Source organism: Trachypithecus francoisi, unplaced genomic scaffold (genome assembly GCF_009764315.1).
Source record: "Trachypithecus francoisi isolate TF-2019V2 unplaced genomic scaffold, Tfra_2.0 Lachesis_group2, whole genome shotgun sequence".
Lineage (NCBI taxonomy): Eukaryota > Metazoa > Chordata > Mammalia > Primates > Cercopithecidae > Trachypithecus > Trachypithecus francoisi.
This window is the reverse complement of record NW_022681465.1, coordinates 21,984,169-21,996,538: the sequence shown is the minus strand read 5'-3', so window position 1 is coordinate 21,996,538 and position 12,370 is coordinate 21,984,169. Positions and strand designations below refer to the sequence as shown.

The 12,370-nt window shown below is 45.2% G+C and overlaps 1 pseudogene; it reads right to left on the bottom strand.

Moving 5' to 3' along the window:
- Positions 1 to 7,972: 7,972 nt before the first annotated feature.
- On the bottom strand, positions 7,973 to 10,396 carry LOC117066022 (annotated as a pseudogene).
- Between the last annotated feature and the right edge of the window lie 1,974 nt (positions 10,397 to 12,370).

Below are 12,370 nucleotides of genomic sequence, written 5' to 3'. Positions count from 1 at the left end.
CCAAAAAGAAAAAGAAAAAAGAAAAAAAGAAAAGAATCATGACACCCGCACTCTGAGGGATTTTGTAAAGATCACGATGTGTCAATCCAAAGCTCCATGAAGAAGCAATGCCTTGCTATTATTGTCATTGTGGATTGTTTATAACCTCCTTGGACTAAATTTACTCTATTTTTTATTTTCTTTATTTTATTTTTTGTGTGTTTCTGCTATTTAATGCTATATTTCTTAATTCTTGGTAATAGCTGTCTTATTGGATGCGTGCTAAGTTCTAGGTTCCTGTTCCTTTTCTCTTCTTTCTAAATTATTTAATTGATGACTTAGGCTAACAAATGTGGATATCTTAAGTGGAAACTTTCTAAATGGCAGAAATTGAGTCCATATAACTCTCTTGGACAGTTATTTGCCTTTTTCTGTGTTCAATTAGAGGCTTTATAAAACCTCCTTTAAGTAATAAAAATAAATCCCTGCAGTTTAGTAGTTATCCTCGTGGGGGGAATATCTTGCTTTTTGTGTGTTATGAAAGGAAAATATCTTGGGCCCCCAAAATCACTAGGATACAGGCAAAACTCAAGCTGGGAACTGCTCAGGGCAAACCTGCTTCCCATTCTATTCAAAGTCATCCCTCTGCTCCCTGAGACAGATGCATCTTCTGATGGCCTCCTTTGGAGAGGCTCATCAGAAACTCATAGAATGCAACCACTTGTCTCCCACCTACCTGTGACCTGGAAGCCCTCTCCCTGCTTTGAGTTGTCCCCGCCTTTCTGGACGGAACCAGTGTATTTCTTACATATATTGACTGATGTCTCATGTCTCCCCAAAATATATAAAACCAAGCTGTGCCCCGACCACCTTGGGCATGTGTCGTCAGGACCTCCTGAGGCTGTGTTATGGGCGCGTCCTCCACCTTGGCAAAACAAACTTTCTAGATAAACTGACACCTGTCTCAAATGTTGGGGTTCACAGTATATTAACAGTACCAGACCCTGTGCCTTATAAATAGTAGTTGCTCAATAAAACATTGTTGAATGAATGCAAGAAGAGAGCATCAAGTGAGGTAATATAAACGGAAGCATTTAAAAACTTGACCCTGTTCACATGTCAAGTTTGCTGTGGCAGCTGTGATTCATCATAGTACCTCAAGTTCTTTAACAGTTTAAAACTCTCTCTCTCTAGGAGGATGAAGACTGGAAGAGAAATAAGGAGAGAAACTGAGTCATTATTTTGAAACTTGTGTATCAGTCAGGGTCCATTTAGGAACAAAATCACATCAGTTATTTTAACAGAAAGTTTAATGTAAATAATTGCTGGCCGGGCGTGGTGGCTCACGCCTGTAATCCCAGCACACTGGGAGGCTGAGGTGGGAGGATCACGAGGTCAGGAGATCGAGACCATCCTGGCTAACACGGTGAAACCCTGTCTCTACTAAAAATACAAAAAATTAGCGGGGCGTGGTGGCGGCACCTGTAGTCCCAGCTACTCAGGAGGCTGAGGCAGGAGAATGGCAGGAACCTGGGAGGCAGAGCTTGCGGTGAGACCAGATCGCACCACTGCACTCCAGCCTGGGCAACAGAGCGAGACTCCATCTCAAAAAAAAAAAAAAAGAAAAGAAGAATTACTAGCCAGCCATGGTGGCTCACACCTGTAATGCCAGCCCTTTGAGAAGCTGAGGCAGGGGGATTACTTGAGGCCAGGAGTGCAAGACCAGCCTGGTCCTAGCTACTGTAGTCCGAGCTAAGGAGGCTAAGGAGGGAGGACGGCTTGAGCCCAGGAGTTCAAGGCTACAGTAAGGCAGGGCTGCACCACTGACTGCACTCCAGCCTGGGTGACAGCGAGACCCCATGTCTAAAAAACACAAAAATTAAATAAAATTGCTAACCAGATACTGGAGAAATGAATGGCCAAAACAAGAACACTAGGGATCCTTGGAGCTCAAACATCTAGGGGCAAGCAGTGAGTGACCACGGCGTTCCGAGCTCAGCAGAGACCCTGGAGAGGCATCTCCTGGGCCTTGGAGGGCTGCCTGGCCCTGCCCTGTGGTACCTCTGGAGCACGGGGGAGAAGAAGTGGCGTCCAAAGCTGGGCCCAGGCTTCCCAGGAGCAGCTGCTGTGTGGTTGCTGCTGACACTCTGGGTGTTCAGAGGAGGGCCTCAGGTCCCGGCTGCGGAAGTGTGGGGGCCAGTCGGCTGGTGCTTGTTTTCCTAAGGGCAGGATGAGACGAGTGCCTGAAGTGTGAAAGCAAAATCTGCAAAGTGGAGCCAACTTCCAGGATGAAGAAACATTGCTGGGACGATTTGGACAGGAGAACACAGGACGTCATGAGGACTGGTTTCTTTCCCCTCTTGCTGGCTGACAGCCTCCTTCTAGTGCCCCTCCTGGCAGAGCCTGATGGGGTCCTGACAGCAAAGCAGCCCTAGCGTCACAACTCAGAGGACAGGAGTGTGGGCTGGGGGCTGAGGCAATTGCTTAAAAATGGGTGCAGGGCCCTCCAGTGGCCATTCAGTGTCCACACAGCATTTCACTCACATCTGAACTTCCATTAAACAGCAGGAACATTTTGCTTTTCCTAAGAACGTGTTGGTGTCCACACAACGCTGGCCTTCAGCAGCCATAGCACTGCCTGTGGGCACTGTCATCCCTCATGTACAGTCACAATCTTGACTGAATGGCAGCCTCCACCACTGGGGTATGTAAAATGATAAGAGGATGGAGAGAGGACAAATTAGCTTCCACACAGGGACATACACACCCCCCAACATGGCAATTGATCATGAAGACATCATTGGAATTTAGAACCTTCTTCTTCATTTTTGATTCCCTGTGTCCTTTGCCCCCACCTTTCCAGGGTCTGGTTTCTGAACTGACACTGTGAAAGAGCTGGCGTTGTAATGAGAACACCTGCTTCCGGGCAACGGAATAACACAGGACCTGTCAGCTCCACAGATATCAGCCCGTCACCGCCCTTCTTCTGCTAGAAAAGAAGTTCCTTGATCAGAAGCGATGCTATGCAGAATACTCTGGGGTATCTGAGGCTTTCTGCACATAGATGGCAGAGCTGTCAGATGTGTGTGGGCAGGGAAGGCAAATTCAAATCTAGAAATGGTGTCTATTGCAGTGAGGTCAAATTGCCATGCCGTTCATTACAAAAGGGATCCGATCTAAAAACCTGCTTCTAGGAGGCTCGTAGCAAAAGGAAAGGTGCCATGTTGGGGCCCAGAATGGGTTTCTGCTGATGGAAGATTGGCCACTCAGTGGTGGTGGTAACCAGGTCGGCTTGGTGAGGATACAAGATTGGCCACTCAGTGGTGGTGGTAACCAGGTCGGCTTGGTGAGGGTACATCCGTGTTGGTGCACCTATGCATAACCTCTGTCCCTACAACTGTGACCACGTTGTCCACACTCCATCGAGCAAGCATCCCAGCTGTTCCACAAAACGCGATGTTCTGTGGAATGTGAAGTTGGTTAAGATCTCTGTAGATTATATTATGCAGGAGGAGAAATGATGGAGTTCTGAGGCAAGATTGTTGAGATGCACTGTTGTGGCCCTGGAATGTACACAGCCACTTTTTGTGGTCCTTGCAACTTCTTACAGAGAAAAAATACTTTTTCATGTCAATAAGTGCATATTAGGGCCAGGCGCGGTGGCTCACATCTGTAATCCCAGGACTTTGGAAAGGCCAAAGCAGGTGAATCACTTAAGATCAGGAGTTCGAGACCAGCCTGGCCAGTATGGTGAAACCCCATCTCTACTAAAAATACAAAAATTAGCCGGGCATGGTGGTGGCAGGTGCCTGTAATCCCAGCTATTCCGGAGGCTGAGGCAGGTGAATTGCTTGAACCCAGAAGGTGGAGGTTGCAGTGAGCAGACAGGTGCACCATTGCACTCCAGCCTGGGCAACAGAGAGAGACTATCTCAAAAACAAACAAACAAACAAAAAACTGAATATGAGGTATAAAAGGCTATGCCGATTTGTTCCACTAAGGATGAGCACGTCTGTAACAGCCACTGTGGTTCGAGTCACCATCTGATTAACTGCACAATAATGCACAATAATTTTCCATCTGGATGACCCATGGGTGACAATTAATTTTAGAATTATCTCTAAATGAATATATACGTCAGTCTTCTCAACCTTCACCCAGATGCACCTGTGATCACCTACTACAGCAACCCTGCATAGGAGAAGAAAAAATATTCAAAGCTTTTAGGAATTAAAATTATTCTCTATTGACTTTTTCAAAAAAAAAACCACCTGGAGAACCTGCTGATCAAACAAGGCCAATTTATTCCTTTGCAGTAAAGGTAAACACCACCATGACCACATTTTAGCAGCATTTCAGAAGTGGAAGATCAAGGGTAGATGTGTAGGAGTGTTAGGATCTGGATTTGAGAAGCTGGAAGTGGCTTGGTGGGCATGAGATGTGAGGAGTCTTAATCAGAAAACAGTTGCCTGATAAGCAGTATTCTGGTTTTGTGCCACTGCACTCCAGCCTGGGTAACAAAGCGTGACCCTGTCTCAAAAACAGACAAACAAATTACAGGATTACAGGTGTGAGCCATCCTCCCCAGCTGAAACTTAAAATATTTTAATTTTTACAGATTGGGTCTCTGCCTGTTGCCCAGGCTGGAATGCAGTGGTGCAGTCATAGCTCTCTGCAGCATCAAACTCCTGGGCTCCAGCGATCCTCTCACCTCCACCTTCCAATTAGCTGGGATTACAGGCATGAGCCACCATGCCTAGCTTAAAGCAATTTTTCATATTCGCACAGGCAGGAAACTGACCTACCTGATTGGAATGAAGATTTGTCACATGTATGATGCAAAATCTCCCCATCAGTTGAATGAACAACTTGATGGGAAAAGATTTGGTAAGGAAGTTGGGGGAAAAAAAAAAAAAACTGGCCTGTGCATATTTTAAACCATTATTGTAGAAAATTTCAAGCACACACAAAAGGGAAGCAAGTATCACAAAGTCCCATGTCGCCTCACACGCAAAAGCTTCCCGGTTCAAAACCAGGCAGAAACGGCTGCTTCCACTTTTTCCTTCATTACTTCGAATTTATGACATTAGGGATTAGAACATCCCACTGTTATCTCCACCTGGTTACAGAGGCGCAAGGAGAAAAAGGCATCTACACCATTGCCTTCCCACATCAAGCATCAGCACCTTTGAAGAACTCAGCCCACCTCACTTGCTGTGGACACTGCACAGATGACCTCGGCACAGAGTCCGTCCACTCCACAGCTGCAGGCTGCCAGATGGAATCCCGGACCTGCTCTGCGACTGCAGGTGAGCAGGGACCTTAGAGATCATCTCGTTCACCCTCTCATTTTGTTGACGTGAAACAGGCTCAGGGATGGGAGTGGCTGGCCTGTGGTCAGAGAGCAGATCCCTAAACTGTGCCCAGGACCCAGTTGGCACAGCCTCCAGGCCCAGGCAGCACTGGAACTGAATCCAAATGGATTTCCAAAGGGCAGAGGCAGAGCTAACCTGGTTGCTTCTCCTGGATTCATTGGAACAACCAGCTAAGCAGCCCCAGAAGATCACTTCCTTCCACCTTCTGCCTAAAATGCCACAGGATGGTCCCACTTGTGAAAGCCTCTAGAGTCTCCCTTTGCCTTCTGGACTCTGCCTCGCTACTCACCTGGAGTCCTGAGGCCTGAAAGACCTTGCTAGTGCTGAACTGTGTCCCCCTGAAAATTCATATGTTAGAGCTCCAACCCCTAGGACCTCAAAATGTGACTGTATTTGGAGATAGGGTCTTTAAAGAGGTGATTATACCAAAATGAGGTCACTAGGGTGGGCCCAAATCCAATTTGACTGGTGTCCGTATAAGAGGAAATTTGGACAGAGCCATTCCACAAGAGGAACCGGGACGTCCAGGGGTTGTGAAACTCAAACCCTGAGAGCCAGCGGAGGAGCTGACTGGCCCAGGCGGCCCCTGCAGAGGGCCCGGACACTCAACACCACAACCCTCCTGCAGCCCCATGTGCTCACCAACAGAAGCTTTACTCTCCTTAGATTATAAAAGACAACTGTAGAAAATAAAAGCCAGTGCCCCATCTCCTCAAACACCAGGACTTTCCACATCACACAACACAGCAGCACACACTAATGCCTCCTGCAGACACACAGTTGGGGGGATGTGCCCGTGTTGACAATAAACTGGATCTTATGATGGGTCCTCATTTCGTTTCTGTAAAACACACTTCTTGTTTTTTTTTAAACCCATCTATTGGCAAGGTCTCCATTCCAGCAGTTTTGGGTTGAATGACTTCCATCACGCCCCTCCCAGCTTCAGTCTTGCGGTTGCTGCTCACCTCCTTCATTTATTTGGCATCTCCTTAAATTTACTCTTATCTGTATTAGTTATATAACTACTTTAGCTTAATTACAAGCAACACTAGCAAGAATTTCAAGTTTCAAGGTGCAAGTTACCTGCCCTCCAAGGCTGCATTAAAGCGTTACCTAAACATTAAGCATGCTCTGGGTCACAGGGATCACTTTGCACAATGCAACTGTCACCTGAGCTGCTCCCTGGGAAACACTAACTGCCTCGTTGCTGTGTTTGGGGGTGTGTTTTTATGTCCTAGCATTCTGTAACAGCTTTACTGGGGCACAATTTAATACAAAACAATCTACTGATTGTAAGTCTACAGCTCAGTGGTTTTTAGTCACTGTACACAGTTCTGCAACCAGCACAAAACTCCACTGTTAAAACAGTTCCTTTGCCAGAAAAATGTCCTGCATGCCCATCTGCAGCCAGCCCTGCTCTTGGCCTCCAGCCTAGACAACCTGCTTTCTGTCTGTACTGATCTACCTTTTCTGTAAATTTCATATAAACTCCACTCATAGAAACGATGTGAGTGGAATTGCTATGTTGTAAGTTTCACTTTGCTACACCAAAAGGTTAAACAGGGATACTATACAACCCATGAACTCCACTCCTCGGTATATACTCAAGAGAACTGAAAACGTGTTTATGTGAAGAATTGTACTCAAAATGTTTATGGTATCGTCGTTCATGATAGCCAAAAAGTGGAAACAACATAAATGTCCATCCATTCATGAATGGATAAACCAAATGTGTATTGAGGAGGCCTCGTTGTCTGGGGTAATACTTGAGGTCCGTTGTCTCATGGTCATGGAGATCAAGGATGTGAACACACACAGAGTGAGATGAAAAGCAGAAGTTTTGTTTTGTTTCTGAGATGGAGTCTCACTCTGTCGCCCAGGCTGGAATGCAGTGGTGTGATCTCAGCTCACTGCAACCTCTGCCTCCCAGGTTTGACAATTCTCCTGCCTCAGCCTCCCAAGTAACTGGGATTACAGGCATGTGCCACCACACCCGGTGAGTTTTTGTATTTTTAATCGAGATGGGTTTCACCATGTTGGCCAGGCTGGTCTCGAACTCCTGACCTCCTGCCCGTCTCGGCCTCCCAAAGTGCTGAGATTACAAGTGTGAGCCACCGCACCTGGCCAAGAGCAGAAGTTTAACAGGAGAAAGAAAGATAACTCTCTGTTACAGAGAGGGGCCTCAGAAAAATGGGTTGTGGCTCCACAGTGAAATGCAGGGGGAGTTATTGAGGAGATGGTGAGCAGGTGGTGTCTGATCTACATCGGGCAAGAAAAACTGATTGGACCAGGCATGCCATTTGCATAGGCCATGAATCTCTAGTAGTCCCCACCCTAATCTTTTACTATCAGATGGGTTCTCTGCCTGAGCTGCGCCATGTTGCCCGTTTCTTTTTTTCTTTTCTCTCTTTTTTTTTTTTTTTGCTAGTTTGTAATAATTGTACTGCATAAGAAATTACAGAGATGGTGTAAATCATTAGGTCAACAGCGCACAGAGAAGAACAAAACAAAAACATGGTTTGGGTCAAATAAAAAGCCAGAACAACTCAATTCTTAAAAATACCACAAATTCCTCGAATGTGGCTCCATTGGAGAGAAAATTTTGCATTTTCTGGATAGAATAATGTCTATAGTTTCATTAAGCAAAATGGAAAACGGCTTTTCAGTTAAAAACACTAAAAAGCAACTTACACAGATGTGTTGCCCTCTTCACCTTGGATGTAACAAAAATAAAGATGTGAGGCTGCCTGCCCTTGCCTAAAGCATGGCTTGAACTTTCTGTTGATAGTAATCGTTTATGTAAAATATTACATATAACCTCCTATGTATTGAAATTGCACAAGTCAGAGCATTCAAAAACTACTGCAAGAGTCAATTTCTTCCTATCGGGAAAAGCAAATAGATGTGCTGCATGTTAAAATTTCCATTCCTCATTTGATTATTTGTCCTATTCCAAACATAAAAATACAAATAAATATTTCCCTACAAGCGAAGTTCACAGTATGTTGTTTTAAAAAAAAAAAGAGATAAAAAAACAAGAATCTTCATTTGCTTTGTCATTAAATAAAAATGCTAACATATAGACACGTTCAATGTTTATACAAAGTGTAGGAGTCAGTCTATCCTTTCTTGGTCAGAATTGAAGTTTAATAGGGCTGGTCCATACCTGACAAGGCTCAGATCCCAAATGTACGTTCAACTCTACTAAAAGTTGCTCAAGATAATTTTTTCTCTTTTTCTGTTTAATTAAAAAAGACAATTTTGGAATTTTAGAATTACATTTGAGTTGTCTGAAAAAATACAATTTCAATGAAAAATCATATCAAGCATTCAAGAGTATATTGCTAGTGCTATACTCTTTTGGCATGTCTTTGTTTTCATAGAAAAAAATCAATAAAATAACATGTCTAAGACTTTCAAATGGTTAAATGTAACCACATATTATTAATGATACGCCACACACACACTCAAACTCAAAACATGAAGGAAAAAGAATCAGACATCTTTCTTCTGCATTTGTTCTAGCTTTCTTCTTAGCAGACCGTAATTCTTCTTAGTTCCTGATGCCGTGGGGTCAAGCTGCAAGGAGATTTCACAGTGTTTCTTGGCCAAGTCTAGGTGTCCCCAGCGTGATAAGGCACAGCCACGTTACCACGGTAACTTGCAGAATCTGGATTTGCTTTCATTGCCTCGAGGAACAAAGCTTCAGATTCCTTGTATTTCTGGGATTTCCCCAGCACGTTTGCCAACGAGAACATGACAGAGGGATCATTAGCTATTAATTCCAGTGTCTCTCTTCCAACTGCTTCAGCTTGAGCTAAATTACCTGTATTTTCGAGCAGCGTGATCATGTTGTTCCAGGCCAGGCTGCGCTCTGGTTTCAGCTCCGGACCACGCATTCAAGGCATCCACGTGGCGACTGAGATCAGCATACAGAGCCCGAGGCTGTGGTAACAATCTGGGCGGTTCCTTCTGTGTTTAATTGCCCTCCGGTAACTTTGCTCTGCGGCTTCCAACCGTTTCAGGCTGTTCTGCAGGATGCCTAGATCCGTCCACGCAGCAGCAAAGTCTGGCTGTATTTGAACAGCCAAAGACGGCAGCTCCTCAGCTTCCTGTAGCTCGTGCCTTTCTTTTAAGCTGTTTCCAAGATTATTCATGGCATGAACATACTTGGGAATTCATCTTACAGCTTCCCAGTGGCATCTGATGGCGGCTGTCTGGTTGCCTTTACCAGCCAGGTTGTTGCCAGTGTTGTGGGGAACCTCAGCACTGAGGACACACAGACTGGGCCTTCCGCAAAGCTGCTCCTCACTCCGCCCCTGGCCGCTGCGCACCTCAGCACCTTAGCACATCGCTGAGAACAGGTTCCTTGCGGAGAGAAATGGGATAACGAGCAATCCCAGGCCCAGAGTAAGGATCCTTCTCTTGTGGCCATGTTCAGAGCACGGGGCGTGGCATGTTAGGCCGATGAGGCAGAACCGCAGTGCTGGTTCTGTAGCAGGTGCAATCACCCTCCGGTCGCTGACGGACTTGATGAGGGGGATGCAGCCCATTGACCCATCAAAACACAGTCGCCAGGGACACAGCCACAGCCGGGCGTTTAATGAATAGCAGTAATTGTAGTTTATGGCCCTCACCGGCAGCCTGTCGGCAAAGGAGGCCGGGTTGTCCACCTCGGTGAAGGCCAGCGGGCCGTGCCTATGATCCTCCAGGTCATGTGGAGCATCCCAGCCCCTCGGGAGGTGAGCAAGGGTCACTCTGAAGAGGAGGCCCCCGTTCCTGAGCTCCAAGTTCTCTAATGACTTGTCTTATGTAGTCCCTTCTGGACAATTTCCAGAACATTGAATTCACCTGTCACCAAGATGTCAAATACCGCGTTCAAACCTAGCACGGTGATCCCTCGCTCTTTGCACAGCACGGCCACTGCTCCCAGAAAGACAGCAGCACCCAGAAGTGGAAGAATGTGCTCCCTCCTTGTTACTTTCTCTAAATGCTTTACAGTAGCCAAGGAAAGATAACAAGAACAACTGTATGTTGCCCATTTCTTTATTACTGTACATGTGGTAAAGGAAAAAGGGAAGATGGAGCCTCCATGTGGGCCACGTCTGGCCCCTTTTCATTGGCACGGCTGCCAGCGTTCCCCGTGCAACCTTCCAGCTGGCTTCTCTCTGTTTCAAGCTCCGTTTTTCAGGCTGCTTTTTGTTAGAAAAGAAATGATTTTGGAGGCTGCTTTTTGTTAGAAGGGAAATTCTGCCGAGAATGCTTTTGCCCTTACTATCTGCCTAAATAATTTCTTTCTACCTTTTGTATCAGTATATTCACACAATGCAATTTTTTTTTTTTTTTCGAGGGGGGAAGGCCCCACTCTGTTGCCCAGGCTGGAATTCAGTGGTGGACTCACAGTTCACTGCAACCTTAAACTCGTGGGCTCAATATTCTTCCCACCTCAGCCTCCCAAGTAGCTGGGACCACAAGTGGGAGCCACCACACATGGCTGTTTTTTAAATTTGTTCATAGGTGCAGTGTCCTCCTCTCTGCCCCACCCCGCTCGGCAGGCTTAGTGACACGAGCCTCTCCAGTTCCCACCCATGAAGGGATCCAAAATCAAGGGAACAATCCCATCTCATCGGCAGGTCTGAGTTTTCTCCCCAATTCCAAATTAAATCAGCCCCTTTGTGGGTGAGGCTACTGATGAGGCTACTGGTTTTCAAGACCAGCCCAGCCTAGGACATCAAGGCGGGGTGCCAGAATGGCAGCAGCTCCAGGCAAGAAGCCTGCAAAGTCCTGCAGTTCTAACTAGAAGTTCTGGCAGCTTTTTATTATGAGTATATTAATATATACTCATATTATTATGAGTATATTAATATATACTCATATTATATGAGTATATTAATATATACTCATATTATTATGAGTATATAATATATACTCATATTATTATGATATATTAATATATACTCATATTATTATGAGTATATTAATATATACTCATATATTATGAGTATATTAATATATACTCATATTATTATGAGTATATATGATGAGTTATCATCCATTTGATGATTTGCCTTTGGTCAATTTTGAGAGCTCTGAAGTGATTGTTCTTGACAATGTTATCCCATTTTATACTTTTGGGTGTGGGAACAGATTTGCCAGCTTCTGCCCTCTGCCAGGTCTAGAGGCCCACACTTCACTATTTTTGAGTGTATAACGTGGATAGACCATGTGCTGTGTAGCCACACTCCTAGTGATCACATCTGATTGTTTCCTTCTAGGTTTTCTATACTACGGTGATGTAAGGAACAACCACACATTTCTTGGAGCATATATATAGATGTTTCTGCCATCAAAGCATAATCTTTGAAACATGAACAACACATATACATACTGTGTATCTCATCAATATGTCATGTACATATACAGCAAACACATCAAAGGCAAATAGCTCATTGATGAGGGAATTGTCAGGATGGTGAGTCTGAGTCACGGGGAGTTGGAGAAGTGGGGTTATGCACTCAGGAGGAAGAAGGATGGATATAACTGCTAAGTTTGATACAAATCAGGTTAATAAATCCCAAGGCAATAAACCTGTAGCTTCTGGGCTATCTTTTACACACAACGAGAATCATTTGGATCTCCATCACACAAGGCTACACCTTATCATCCAATGTCTCAGTGAATTTTAATAAGTAGTAAACAGCAAGTCACAGAAAGCTACCTTCCCCTGTGGCTGAGGTTCTGCACGCAGCAGCAGCATCTCCTGGGAACTTGTTAGAAATGAAAATTCCTGGACCCCAGCCTAGACCCAGCAAACAGACTCTGAGGATGGAGCCCAGAGATAGGTGTTTTTTATTTATGTTTTATTATTTTTGAGACAGGTTCTTCTCTGTCGCTCAGGCTGGAGTGCAGTGTCACAATCATAGCTCACTGCAGCTGTGGCTAAGTTTTTTTAATTTTTTGTAGAGTACTAGGGTTTCCCCTTGTTTCCCGGGTGGGTCTTGAACTCCTGGCCTCAA